The sequence below is a fragment of the Apodemus sylvaticus genome, chromosome 3, assembly GCF_947179515.1.
Source record: "Apodemus sylvaticus chromosome 3, mApoSyl1.1, whole genome shotgun sequence".
Classification (NCBI taxonomy): domain Eukaryota; kingdom Metazoa; phylum Chordata; class Mammalia; order Rodentia; family Muridae; genus Apodemus; species Apodemus sylvaticus.
Window position 1 is genome coordinate 150,876,342 of NC_067474.1, and position 12,716 is coordinate 150,889,057.

At 42.6% G+C, this 12,716-nt stretch overlaps 1 protein-coding gene across 2 annotated transcripts in view; it reads right to left on the bottom strand.

The window, feature by feature from the left end:
• The window catches only part of Cdc42 (cell division cycle 42), a 43,193-nt gene extending 31,819 nt beyond the window's left edge, over positions 1–11,374 (bottom strand). Inside the window, exon 1 of one of the 2 annotated variants that reach the window (XM_052177802.1) lies at positions 11,258–11,373. The gene's annotated coding sequence lies outside the window, so the exon portion shown is untranslated. Of the gene's footprint in view, positions 1–11,257 lie in introns of both variants that reach the window. The other variant, XM_052177803.1, reaches the window with a different exon arrangement.
• Between the last annotated feature and the right edge of the window lie 1,342 nt (positions 11,375–12,716).

Below are 12,716 nucleotides of genomic sequence, written 5' to 3' on the forward strand. Positions count from 1 at the left end.
GGGAGGCAGAGGCAGGCGGATTTCTGAGTTTGAGGCTGGCCTGTTCTACAGAGTGAGTTCCATGACAGCCAGAGCTACACAGAGAAACCCTGTCTCTGAAAAACAAAACAACCCCCCCCCCCCATGAAAATATTTCAAAGCATGAGCTAATCACTTCTCCACCTTCTGGCTAAGATCAAGTGTGAAAGCAGAAGCTATAGCGCCTGCTATGGGAAAAACTAAGTCTTCATCAAAATCTCTACGTACTTCAGAATTTTTTCTGTGCAGGGAATAGTGGCACATGTTTTTAATTGAAAGGCAGAGTCTCTATTAATTCTAGCCCAGCCTGATCTACAAAGAGAATTCATGGCAGTCAGATATACCTAGTGAGACCCTGCCTCCAAAAAAAGATAAAAGTCTTTAATGGCATCCTTTAAAGAGGTAATTAAGGAAAATGAGATCAAATGGCTGGGCCCTATCCATGAGTAGTGTATTTCTAAGGAAAGATTAGGGATGGGTTATGAGGTTTTGATGCAGTGACAAAAAGTATTTGTAGAAAAGGTATAGATATGATTCCCAGCATAGACAATCCTAACCACAATAACAAAACTGGCTCAGTAGAACACATCGGTAATCCTAGCAATCACTGCTCCGCCCCACCTTCTGGCTAAAATCAAATGTGAAAGCAGGAGCTATAGTGTTTACCTAGCAACTGGTAAACTGAGGCAGGAAGATAACTACAATTTCAAGGCCAGCCTGGGCAACATAGCAATAACCAAGGTAGGCCATGCTTAAGAGTAAGACTGTCTTTAAAAGAGAGGCAGAGCCCTGCAGTGGTGTCTAACACCTGTAATTCCAGCACTTGGAAGGTAGAGGCAGGTGAACCTCAGTTCAAAACCAATCTGATCTACAGAGTTAGTTCCAGGACAGCTAGGGCTACACAAAGAAACCCTGAATCACAGAGAAAACCTGTCTCGGGAAGAAAGGGGGTGTGGGGGAAGGAGAGCAAAGAAGAGACTAGGGAAGGAAGCTTCGGGTTCAGTAAGACCTCTGGGCTCTGCTCGTGCACGCTGGTCAGCCTGGTCTAGAGTGAGTTCTAATGAGGTGAGAATTTTGATTTCTTTAAAAACACTGAAATGTTATGTGATTATGTTTTTCTTTTCATCCCAGGTGTGGAATATGGGGCTGTTTCAGATTGTCCACAGCTGCAGGACTGTGATTTGCCTCCTGCTCTGGCAGGAGTATGATTATGCCAGCTAAAGTTTACATTTGGAATTCTAGAGACTCCTGGGAATAAAAAATGCCAGAGCCCTGAGAGGCTGCTGCTGCTTCCTCCACCCCATACTAGTCCTTACTGCTGCTGCTGCTGTTTGCTGAACTGTTGGTTGCTGGCTGGAGATATCCTAACTACAAAGATCAAAACTGCTGTAAAGAACTCAATGCCCTTAATGAGCAGTTTAAGTCCCTTTTCCCTCTAACCTTCTTTCTCTCCTACCTAGTGTTGGAGGGTTAGGATAAGGCTGGAGTAGGATGTTAAGAAGAAAAGAACCCAATAAAGTAGCCCAAAGTATGGTTACATCCCCAAACAGCAAGCACTACAGAGAAACCATGTCTCAAAACACAAAACAAAACAAACAACAAAATTACAATAATAAAGTCTCAAAAAAGAGAGAAAGAGAGAAAGAGAGAAAGAAAGAAAGAAAGAAGGAAAGAAAGAAAGAAAGAAAGAACCTAAACAACTAAGAAATCTAATCTACCAAGACATAAGTTAAGAAATAAACCTCTATTTTAATGGGTTAGTTATATTAACTATGCAAGTCAACAAGATACTTACATACCTTAAGTATGGCTTTGTCGGGTTTTGTCTCTCTTTTTTCAAAGGTAATTATTTTTAAAGTTTTAATTAGTATGGTTATTTTGCCTACATGTATGTCTATGTCATGTGTACATGGTGCCTGTAGAGGCCAGAAAAAGGTACTCAATCTCCTGGAACTGCAGTTATGCTAAGTAAGGCAGAAACTGTCTTCAAAGGCCTTCAGTTACTTATGGACTACACACAGTGCACTATATACAACACGTATCCCCTTTACTGACTTTAACAAAATAGTTAAATCACTACATTCTAAGATTGCTAAAAAATTATATTATAAACAAATGCCAAAGCTGTTTAAAACAGAAGCAAATACAGAAGACAAAATAGTCTAGAAAGAATAAATCTCTAATTAGATGGTATATCAGGTAAAGGCTGACAATTCAAAGAAAACTAAGGGTTGAAAACATGGCTTGGATGATGGTGTGCTTTCCTAGTACACAAAGCCAGGGTTCAATCTTGAGTACTACAGAAAACCCAGCATAGTTTTATAAAACCTGAAACCCTGAACTCAAAAGGTAAGGGCAGAAATCTTACAAGTTCAAATTCATCCTTGGCTACACAGTGAACTTAAGGTCAACCTGGGCCACATGAGACCCTGTGTCTCAACTTTAAAAAGGGAGAAAGGGAGAGGGAGGGAAGGCAGCCTAGGAGATGGCTCAGTGGGTAAAGGCAAGCTACCAAATCTTATCCGCCTCTTTTTCTCCAAACCCTAACCTCCAACCAAGATACTCCCATGTACATTTTATGACAGATTTGTCTCGGTCTTTTTTCAGTCACCACTCTACCACCAACACTTGGAACTGTGACTGTCACTCAAGAGTACTGAAGTTCCATAATCAAGACAGTGATAGCGGGCGGGCAGCGCACGCCTTTAATCCCAGCACTTGGGAGGCAGAGGCAGGTAGATTTCTGAGTTCAAGGCCAGCCTTGTCTACAGAGTGAGTTCCAGGACAGCCAGGGCTACACAGAGAAACACTGTCTCGAACACACAAGAAAGAAAGAATAGAAAGGAAAGAAAGGAAAGAAAGGAAAAGAAAAGAAAGGAAAAGGAAAAGGAAAAGGAAAGGAAAGGAAAGGAAAAAGGAAGAAACAAAGAAAGAAATTGGATACAGAAGCAAAAGTCACCCTCAGATAAATCAAAGCTATATCCTGTGCTCATCACCTACATCACAGTATTGCCCAAACAAAGGCTGATGGGAATGTTGAAGGTGATAAAGCTAAGATATAAGGTGAAGAACAAAAGCTAGAAGATACAAGGGGTTGTCTACAGGGCCTCTATGAAAAGGGGAAAGGGCACCTCTTTGTGGCAGAATAGCAAAAACACCACAAAATATGGAGAAGCCAAAGAGGTCAAGCACAGAAAGCTGAAGGTACTAGAGATAGAAAGTGTATGCACTTTTTGGTTACTGTATACTTCTAGTGACTTGTAATGACTTGTAATGCCTTTATCAAACTGTATAAAAATGCAGAACTTTCTTTTACATTTTTTGTTAAAATATGTTGACAGCACACAAAACACTTCATTGTTTTGGATGGAAGAATGCCTCACTGACAGAATGTTTCCTAAATCTTACTGATGTGGGAGGAAAGCACTGTTTTCTGTTGGTTCTCAGGAGGAGGGATTCCCTGATGTTGGCACAATTCCAACCTCAGCAAAATTGCATTGATGTGGAAAATCCAAAGTCATTTTTATCTTCCTCCCTTTCCACCAACAACACATATTTATCTTCCTCCCTTTCCAACAACAACACATACTTAACTCCCTCTTCTTTTCTCAGTTTCCTGTGTGGTATGTATATATGTATGTTTCCTGTGGATGCAGACACTTGAGGTTGATACCTGAAAATCCTCCTTTATCCCTCCTTCCACCTTTATACACTAAAGTAGAGTCTCAGTCAAATACAAAGCTCACTGATGCGCTAGTCTTGCTAACAAGTTTGCTCTGGAGATCACATTTCTTACTTCTCTCTCAAGCTGTATTACAGATAGGATCATGACCACTGACATTCCTCACACTTGATTTACACTCTGAGCTATCTTCCCAATCCCCTTTAAACCAGACAAAGGTTAGAACCTGATCCCTTAAAATTGTTTTTATATTTATTTTGGGCATATGCCAGTTTTGCCTGCACAATGTATATGCAGCACGCACAGAGAATTTGTAAAAGAGGGCACTGGAGCCCCTGGAACTAGTTACAAGTGGTTATGAGCTGGCTAGGGTCCTCCAGAAGAACAGCCAGGGCTCTTAACCACTGAGCTCTCTCGCCAACCTCCTAAAATTAGTTCTGATAGTATGTCAGACAATCTAAGCTTTGCAGTGACACTGTAATCATGATCTTCAAATGAAGGGTGTGTGTGTGTGTGTGTGTGTGTGTGTGTGTGTGAGAGAGAGAGAGAGAGAGAGAGAGAGAGATGAATGTATGCGTAGGTGCTCTAGGAACTGAAGCTAAAGGTAATTTTGAGCCACGCCAAGTGCTGGTAACCAAATTCTGATACTATGAAGAAAAAAAAATCAGCTAGTACTTAAACCATTAAGGCAGCTCTCTCTACCCCTACAGTGGTTCCTTCTGTGGCCCTTCAAATTGTTAATTCTGCCATTTCATTTCCTCAAAGTCAAGGTCAACCTGTGAAAAGTCACTTAGCATGCTAAGATGAAATGCCAACCCTCATTGTAAACATGCCGGTTCAGAAGGTCAGGTGACAACTTCACTGTATTTTATAGTGGCCTTGACTGTCCATAGGGAATCTGAAAGTTTTTGTACACTGTTAAAGATTATCTGCCCAAGTCTTAATTAAAAGATCATAATTCTTAGAAAAAGTATCTCAAACAACAAGCAGTTTTGTTGGACAAATATTAACTGGTATTGTTCTAATAAGAGAAAAGCTTTCTTCCTTATCCTAGTTCACTCTCAGAGTACAACTACAATCATCCTTGATATCTGGGAAGATTGGTTCAGGATCCTTACAAACTAAACTCTGAGGACACTCAGGTGCCTTTAAATATAGCAGTATAGGCCAGGAAGAAGGCTCAGAAAGCAAAGATGGTTGCCTCAAAAGCTAGACAGCCTAGTTCAATACCCAGACCCACTTGGGCAAGAAAAGAGCTAATTCCCTAATGTTTTCTGACCTCCACATATGCACACATGCACGTACACAGTAAATAAATGTGGTTTGTTGTTGTTGTTGTTTTGGAGACCAAGTTTCACTATGTAGCTATAACTCTCTATCTCCACCAGGCTGGCCTCAAACGCAAGAGATTTGCCTATGCTTCTCAAATGCTGGGATCAAGGCTTACACCACCATGACCAACAGATTTTTTTTTATTTATATATTCATTCATATATATATATATATATGTGTGTGTGTGTGTGTGTGTGCTCTATTTGCACATATGCCTTCATGACAGAAGAGGACATCAGATCCCATTATAAATGGTTGTGAGCCACCATGTGGGTGCTGGGAATTGAACTCAGAATCTCTGGAAGAGCAGCCAGTGCTTTTAACTGCTGAGCCATCTCTCTAGCCCCTAATTATTTTTTTTTTAAATGGGCTATGTGCTAAGGATGCAGCTTGGTTGACAGAGTGCTTGCCCAACATTCATGAACCCCTGATCTCCACTACCCACATAAACCTAGCATAGTAGGACATGCCTCTAATCCTAGTATTTGGGAGGTGGAAGCAGAAAAAACAGAAATTCAAAATCATATGTTAACAATTCAAGGCCTGCTTGGGATTAGGAGATCCTGTCTCAAAGAAATAAGAAAAATACTAAGTGTGTAGCTCAGAGGATAATAGTTTCTACTATGCGAACCCAATAATCTGAGTTCAATTGCCAGAACCCATATTGATGGCCTAAGAAAGAACTGACAAAGTTATCCTTTTAACTCCAAATAAACTCTGACAGGAATGTACCCATAAACACAAACACACAATTTAATTTTAAATCACACATACACACACACACACAGACTCTGATTTTAAGTCATGTTTACACTTTTGTGTTGGGCCACATCTGCATCCTCTGCAAGTATTTGGTTCTGTGATAATGGGAAACAAAAAAATGTAAGATGATAACAACTGCCACTTGGAATCTTTTTAGGATTCATGAGATTAGTCTATAGGAGGGAAGGGTATAATTTTTTTTTTTTAACCTGTGAAATAAACACAGCTGCTAAAGGTCAAGGGGTAGGGCCTAGGAGATAGTAACAGTGAGAGCAAACACCTACACAGCTCTGCCTGCAGGTAAGTAGTCTTAACAATATGTCATATACATTAACTGATAAAATCTTCCACACTGTGAGGCAGGTGTTGTTACTAGCCTCATTTTTTGTTTCTTTCTTTCTTTTTTTTTTTTTTTTGAGACAGGGTTTCTCTGTATAGCCCTGCCTGTCCTGCAACTCACTCTGTACACCAGGCTGGCCTCAGAAATCCGCCTGCCTCTGCCTCCCAGAGTGCTGGAATTACAGGCGTGCGCCACCAACGCCCAGCATTTTTTGTTTCTTATTTGAGACAAGTCTCATGTAGCTCAGACTGCCATCTAACTCCTATGGCCAAGACTTAGGATAACCTTAAACTCATCTTCCTGCCTCCTCCTCCTCCAGTGTGCTGGGATTATAGTCCAGAGGTACCTGCCAGGCTTGCTAGCCTCATTTTTCAAAGGATAAACCATCACAAGGCATGACCGAAAATTGCACATGGCTAATAAATGACAGATCAAGGATCTCAGCTCAAGCAGTCTGGTTCCAGAATCTATGCCTTTAACCACTCTAAACAGCAGCAGCTCAAGAACACAACATTAGCAGAATTTAAGCAACAAATGCAAATGAAGAACCTCAAGAAAATGATGTGTAAGAAGTAGAAAGTGTTAATGAAAAATAATGAGCAACACAGCCAAGTCCTAAGTTCTCGTTCTGTGACAGTGTACCAACACTGCAACATTAACAACTAATGCTAGGCATTTAAGAGAGAAGAAAATGGTCATGCTGGACAGATGGTTCCTCTGTTATGATCACCTGTTACTCCTGCAGAAGACCCAGGTTAGTTCCCAGCACACACAACAGGCAGTGATTCTAGTGCCAGGGGATCCCACCATGTCTTCTGACCTTTGTGGGCACCAGGCTGCACACACAGTACATATACATACACACAAGCAAACAAAATACTTATTCACACAAAATAAATCTAGACACACACTATTTCTAAGCCAGGCCTGGTAACTCAGGTCTATAACAACCCTAGCTACTGAAAGAAAAAGAAAATGAGAAAAAAGTAAGGAAAGATCAAGGCTAACCTTGGTAACTCAGGAGACTCTAATTTTAAAAATTGAAAACTGATTTTTTCTTTTGAGACATGGTCTCATGTAATTCAAACTAGCCTAGAACTACAAGTCACCAAGATTGGCCAGATCCTTCTGTACTTTCCAAGTGTTAAGATTATAGGGAAATGCTACCTTGACCAGCTTAATTAACTCTCAAAACTGCAAGGAAGGGGACACCATGTAGGTGACAAAGCATTTAGTCTCCTCATTTGAAATAACAGTCTGAGACTAAAGCCCCAGGGTAACTAGTGAAGAGGAACTACCCCAAACTAAGAGCAGTGGCACACAAAGTGGAATAGCACTGGGGGGGGGGGGGGGGGGGGGGAGAACCTTCAGTAAAAATACTTTGGATAGAAGAGATGAGCAACTAAAAGTAGAAACTCACAAGGGGCAAAACATCACATGACCAGGAAACTTGACACAGCAGGGGGAAGAAGGGGCAGAAATAAGCTACTATTTGCAAACACAGAAATACAGGAAGATGAGGAAACAGGGGTTAGGTCTGGATTTGTCTTAGGAGAATAAAAGAATAATGACCAGATAACTTTCTAATTGATGACAAATTTTCCAGATAGTGCAGCTGGAGAAAACACTGTACTAAACAGATGGATAGATGGATAAGGTCTAGCAAGAAGAGCTTAGCAAATTTCAGTGAGTCCAGATTTGGATACAGTTGACCAGGCATATAAGTAAACAAATCTTAGGAAACAAACAGGAAAGCCTATAGGATATGCAGTAAATGAGTAACCCTCAGACATTATTACCAAATTTACTCATACAACAAATATTTATTAAAGCCCACCATATGTATGGCAATGTCCTACCTAGGTGCCAGGGATACAGAATAACCATACCAAGTCAAAGCCTTGGCTTCCCACAACTTACTTATGTTCAATCCGGGGAAACTGGCAGCAAAAATTTTGCAAAGACTGAAAAGGCAATATCACAGAAATAAAGAATAGCCCTTTTACACTGAGAAATAGAGAGAGCTGTTTATGGGAGAAAAATCTACCCAATATGAATTGTTCCCTTTCATAAGAGATCTTGTTGCCTAAAGTAATTAAATGTCCCTTATCCTCTTAAAAAAAATAAAAAACCTAAAACTAAAACAGAGACCCATTTAAATTATAGCCCTATGAATCACAAAATCTGACCTGTACTTCCAAGCCCCATCAATGCTCCTCCAAAAAGATGAAGTACATAGTTTTCCAAAATTAACAGCTTTGAGACAAAAAAAAAAAAAATTAGCATACATGTCATAAAAATAACTAGAAATGTGGGGCAGCATTAATTAGACTCAGTGGGTCACAAAAAAGAACAAGAGTTGGGAGGTGGACTCACTGAGGGGAGGGCTGAGGGGCAGAAGAGGGAGATAGGGATGAATATGGTCAAAATATGAAATACTTTGCATACATGTATGAAAATCTGAAATAAAAGTCTGTAAAATACTTCAAGTACAAAAAGATTCCTAAGAAAACAAATCTTTAGGCTGGGCAGTGGTGGCACACACCTTTAATCCCAGCACTTAGGAGGCAGAAGCAAGTGGATTTCTGAGTTTGAGGCCAGCCTGGTCTACAAAGTGAGTTCTAGAACAGCCAGGGCTACACAGAGAAACCCTGTCTCAAAAAAAAAAGAAAAAGAAAAAGAAAAGAAAAAAAGAAAAGAAAAAAGAAAAAGAAAAATCTTTTGTAAAGATTTGTAAACTTTGTAAACTTAAGGATTTAGTTTTGATGGGCTTACATGGATTACTGGAGCAGGGAATATGTTTACTAAGCACAGGTATTGTCTCAATATGAAAACATCTTGAATTTAAACAAAAGAGTTTAACAGAATATAAGGCACTTTGGGGTCTTACTGAGGTTTTTTTGGTTTTTTTTTTTTTTTTTTTTAAAACTCCTAGCAAATACTCAGTTACTGATCTCTTTAAGTCCTTGCCTCAGTCTAAAGCTTACAAATCCAAACTAATTGTGTTTTTAATTTTTATTATTATTGTGTGCACATGCATACTGGCAAGAGTGTGAATATCAAAAGACAGCTTTTGTTTTTTTTTTCAAGACAGGCTGTGTAGACAAGTCTGGCCTCAAACTCAAGAGCCCTGGGATTAAAGGCTGGGACCACTAAGGCCCAGTGGAGAACAACTTTTGAAAGGATTCTCTCCTTCCGCTTTGGGTTCTGGGGGACCCAACTAAGGTAGTCAGGCCTGTCTGACAAGTGTTATTATCCACTATACCATCTCATCAGCCCAGACTAGTTAATTAAAAAGAAAAATGGTGCACATATAAACTTTATAAATATGGGCTAGAAGAACACAATAGTAGATGAATACTCCAATTTTATATTCCCATATGTCCCATTAAGGATAACAAATGTATTTTGGAAGATTCAAGCTCCATACCTACAAACTACAGAAAAGCATTTTCTACAAAATTCTGTAGTTTCAACAAACTACAGAAAGCCATTTGAATCCACCACTCCAGTGTTTAACAAACAATACTGTTTTCTATACAAATGAGCAATAATGGGAAACTCTTGTTCAAGCATGAGCCACCCTCACAGGGATGCACTACACACTGGATCTCATTTGCTTTGCAACATTAATAGTCTTCAACACCAGGGTATACTATAATCAAAGAACACACAATTCTAGTGATCTAAAAATATCACTCAAGTTTTTAGGGTTAAAAATTAAAATCAAGGATGATAATTCAAGTAGTTCATGCCTGTAATCCCAGCTCTTGAGAGGCAGAGACTAGAAGGAAGGTCCCTCTAAGTTCAAGGTTAACTGGGGATTCATATGGAGACCCTGTCTCAAGATTAAAAAAAAACAAAAGCTGTTTTTAATGGTAAAACTAAAGCATACAACTTTGAAGTTGCAATCTTAACTAAGACAAATCAAGTGTATAACTAAATCCTCTTTTCATATCACTCTTCAAACCATGTACTGAATTTGGGTTCTTTAAGTCACAATTAGTCAGTGTAGCAAAGAATTGCTTTATAATTCACCCCAGCCAAGGGGTCCTTTAATACCTACACAAGTGACTACAGACAGTGTATATTCCCTGACCAAAATAACTTAAACCTGAGATTTCGAACTTTCCGTATTTTAGGTGCATCTCAGGCAGCCTGAAGACAGGCAACAGGATTTCAACAAACAAAAAAAGGCCACCTTACTCTGAACCAATGTGCTGGGTGGAATGACCTACTAAGGTGCAAGATGCTGTCTTAATTTGGTGAGCCCTGACTTGTAGGAGTTAAAACTCTCACCCCTTATGCTGCGATGACGTAATCCTCCACACTGAATTTCTCCCGGAGTTAAAGGGGTGGAAAGAGGAATTTAAAAAATAGTAATAATAGCCAACAAAGAAAAATTTCCTGCTAGTAATGAGGAACTGAGTAAGTGGCCAGGCGGGGTTTCGGGAGGTGCTTAGGCAGGTCCCGGAAGGCAAAGAGGCCGATCCCGTCAGGAGAGCCCCGGGAGCCGCGGGGCAGGAGAGGACACGGCGCGGGGCTGGAGACCGCCGAGGGGCGCAGGCGCAGAGCCGCCCGGTCCGTCACCTCGGCCCCGGCCCGGCCCTGCGGCCGCAGTTCCGCTCCCCTCCCCCGCCAGCCGCAACGCGTCCGTGGCGGGGCCGGGGAAGCAGGAAGTCGAGGCCCACAACGGAGAGACAGTCCCCGGCCTCCGACCCGGGTCCTGACCATACGTCCCCCCACCCCGCGCCCCGGGGCCTCCGGAGCCGCGGGCGGCCGGAGGGGGAGGGGAGCGGGTGGGATGGGTGTGCCCGGTCCTCTCGCGGCCGCTGACAGCTCGACCGGGCTGTGCCCTCAGCCGCCGCCATCCCCGGCCGCTCCTCGCCGCCATTCCGGCCCCAAGCCTCGCCGCGACCCCGCCTCGTTCCCCTCAGAACCCGGGCCGGCGGGCGCACGCGAACCCGGCAATCCCTCCCTCGCGGCCCGCCGGCCGCAAGCACCGGGATGCCCTCGCCCGCGAGCGTCCTCTAGAATCGAGGGAGGACGGGGGGGACACGCGAAAGGGACCGGGCAGCGCAGAAGACGTTCCCGCAGGGAGGCTACTCGGGCCCCGCACTCACCTCAGCTTCTCCGCCGGGGCGTTGGCAGCACTGCGCGGGGCCTCCTCGGCTGCCGGACAGGGGCACGCGCCTGACGTCAGCACGCAGGGGACGCATGGTTGGGTGCCCGCGGAAGTGGGAGGGACAAAGAGAGAGAAGGGGCTGAGGCGGCCCGGGCTCCGCCCCTTTTCGCGCAGGCGCGAGCCGCGTTCCTTGCATGCTCAGATTGACGCTCTGCGCCTTTTAACGGTGATTTCATCCGTAATAAAACTCTGAACAGCAAGCAATGTGCACAGTGTTGTAACTAAAGACTATTTCGAGTCTTGAAGCCTCGTGAAGATAAATGTTGTAAATATGTTTTACTTTCATATTTTTGATCATTTTATTGAGACAGGATGTCATTATGTAGCCCTTCCTATCCTAGAATGGCTATGTAGACCAGGCTGTCCCAGAACACACAGCGACCCTACTGCCTCTGCTTCCTGAGTTCTGATATTTCGAGAAATGTACCACCATGCCTGAGCTGTCTTTGTTTTTTGGTTTTTTAAATAACTTGAGACAGGGTCTCTTTAGCCCACCCTGGCTTAGAACACAACTAGGTAAGAGAGGTTGATCTTTAACTGCTGATCCTCTGCCCTCCACCTCCGAAGTGCTGAGGTTGTAGGCATGCACCTCCACACCCTGCTTCTTTGCTTCTCTGAGAAAGGAAGTGACTTGCTGTGCACAGCTTTCTTTGTCAGTTTTGGGGTGGGATTTGACTATCACCCTGGGTTTTGTTCAGAAGTAAAGACTTTTCTCTTCAAAAGGCTTTGCATTTACTCTCCGAGTGCTCACCCCTGGCCCATTTGGTTGGATCTAACACCTCACATCCTATCATCTCAGCACGTCTTTAATAGCTGCCTTTTTAATAGGTTGTGTACAAGCTGCTAGAGAATAGAGATCCTATCCTACTGTCAGATACTTCCCAACATTCGAGGAAACCTTACCTGAATAATGTTCATTTGCAGGCTGGAGATGTCGCCCAGTCCATAGAGTGCTTACCCAGCATGCCCTGCATTTGCGCCTCAGTACCACTTTAATAAACCAAGCTTTTGGGATGAACAGCTGTAATCCCAGCACTTGGGAGGCAGAGGCAGAAAAATCCACAGTGATCCTTGATTGCATAGAAGGTTCCAAGTGCCTTAAGATACACAACATAACACCCAATGTCAAAAAAAGAAAGAAAGAAAGAAAGAAAGAAAGAAAGAAAGAAAGGAAGGAAGGAAGGAAGGAAGGAAGAAAGAAAGAAAGAAAGGAAAAAAAATCACTTAGTGTGGCATGGCCTCCAGGAGGGTGTGTTGTTGAATGTCAGTAATCTTAGCATTCGGGTGGTAGAACTCAGACCTCAGACGTGTGCTCCAGCATCTGGCTGTATGCGTGCCCTAGGGGCTAGAACTCAAGTCCTCACACTTGCACAACAATCACTTTTCCTACTAAGCCC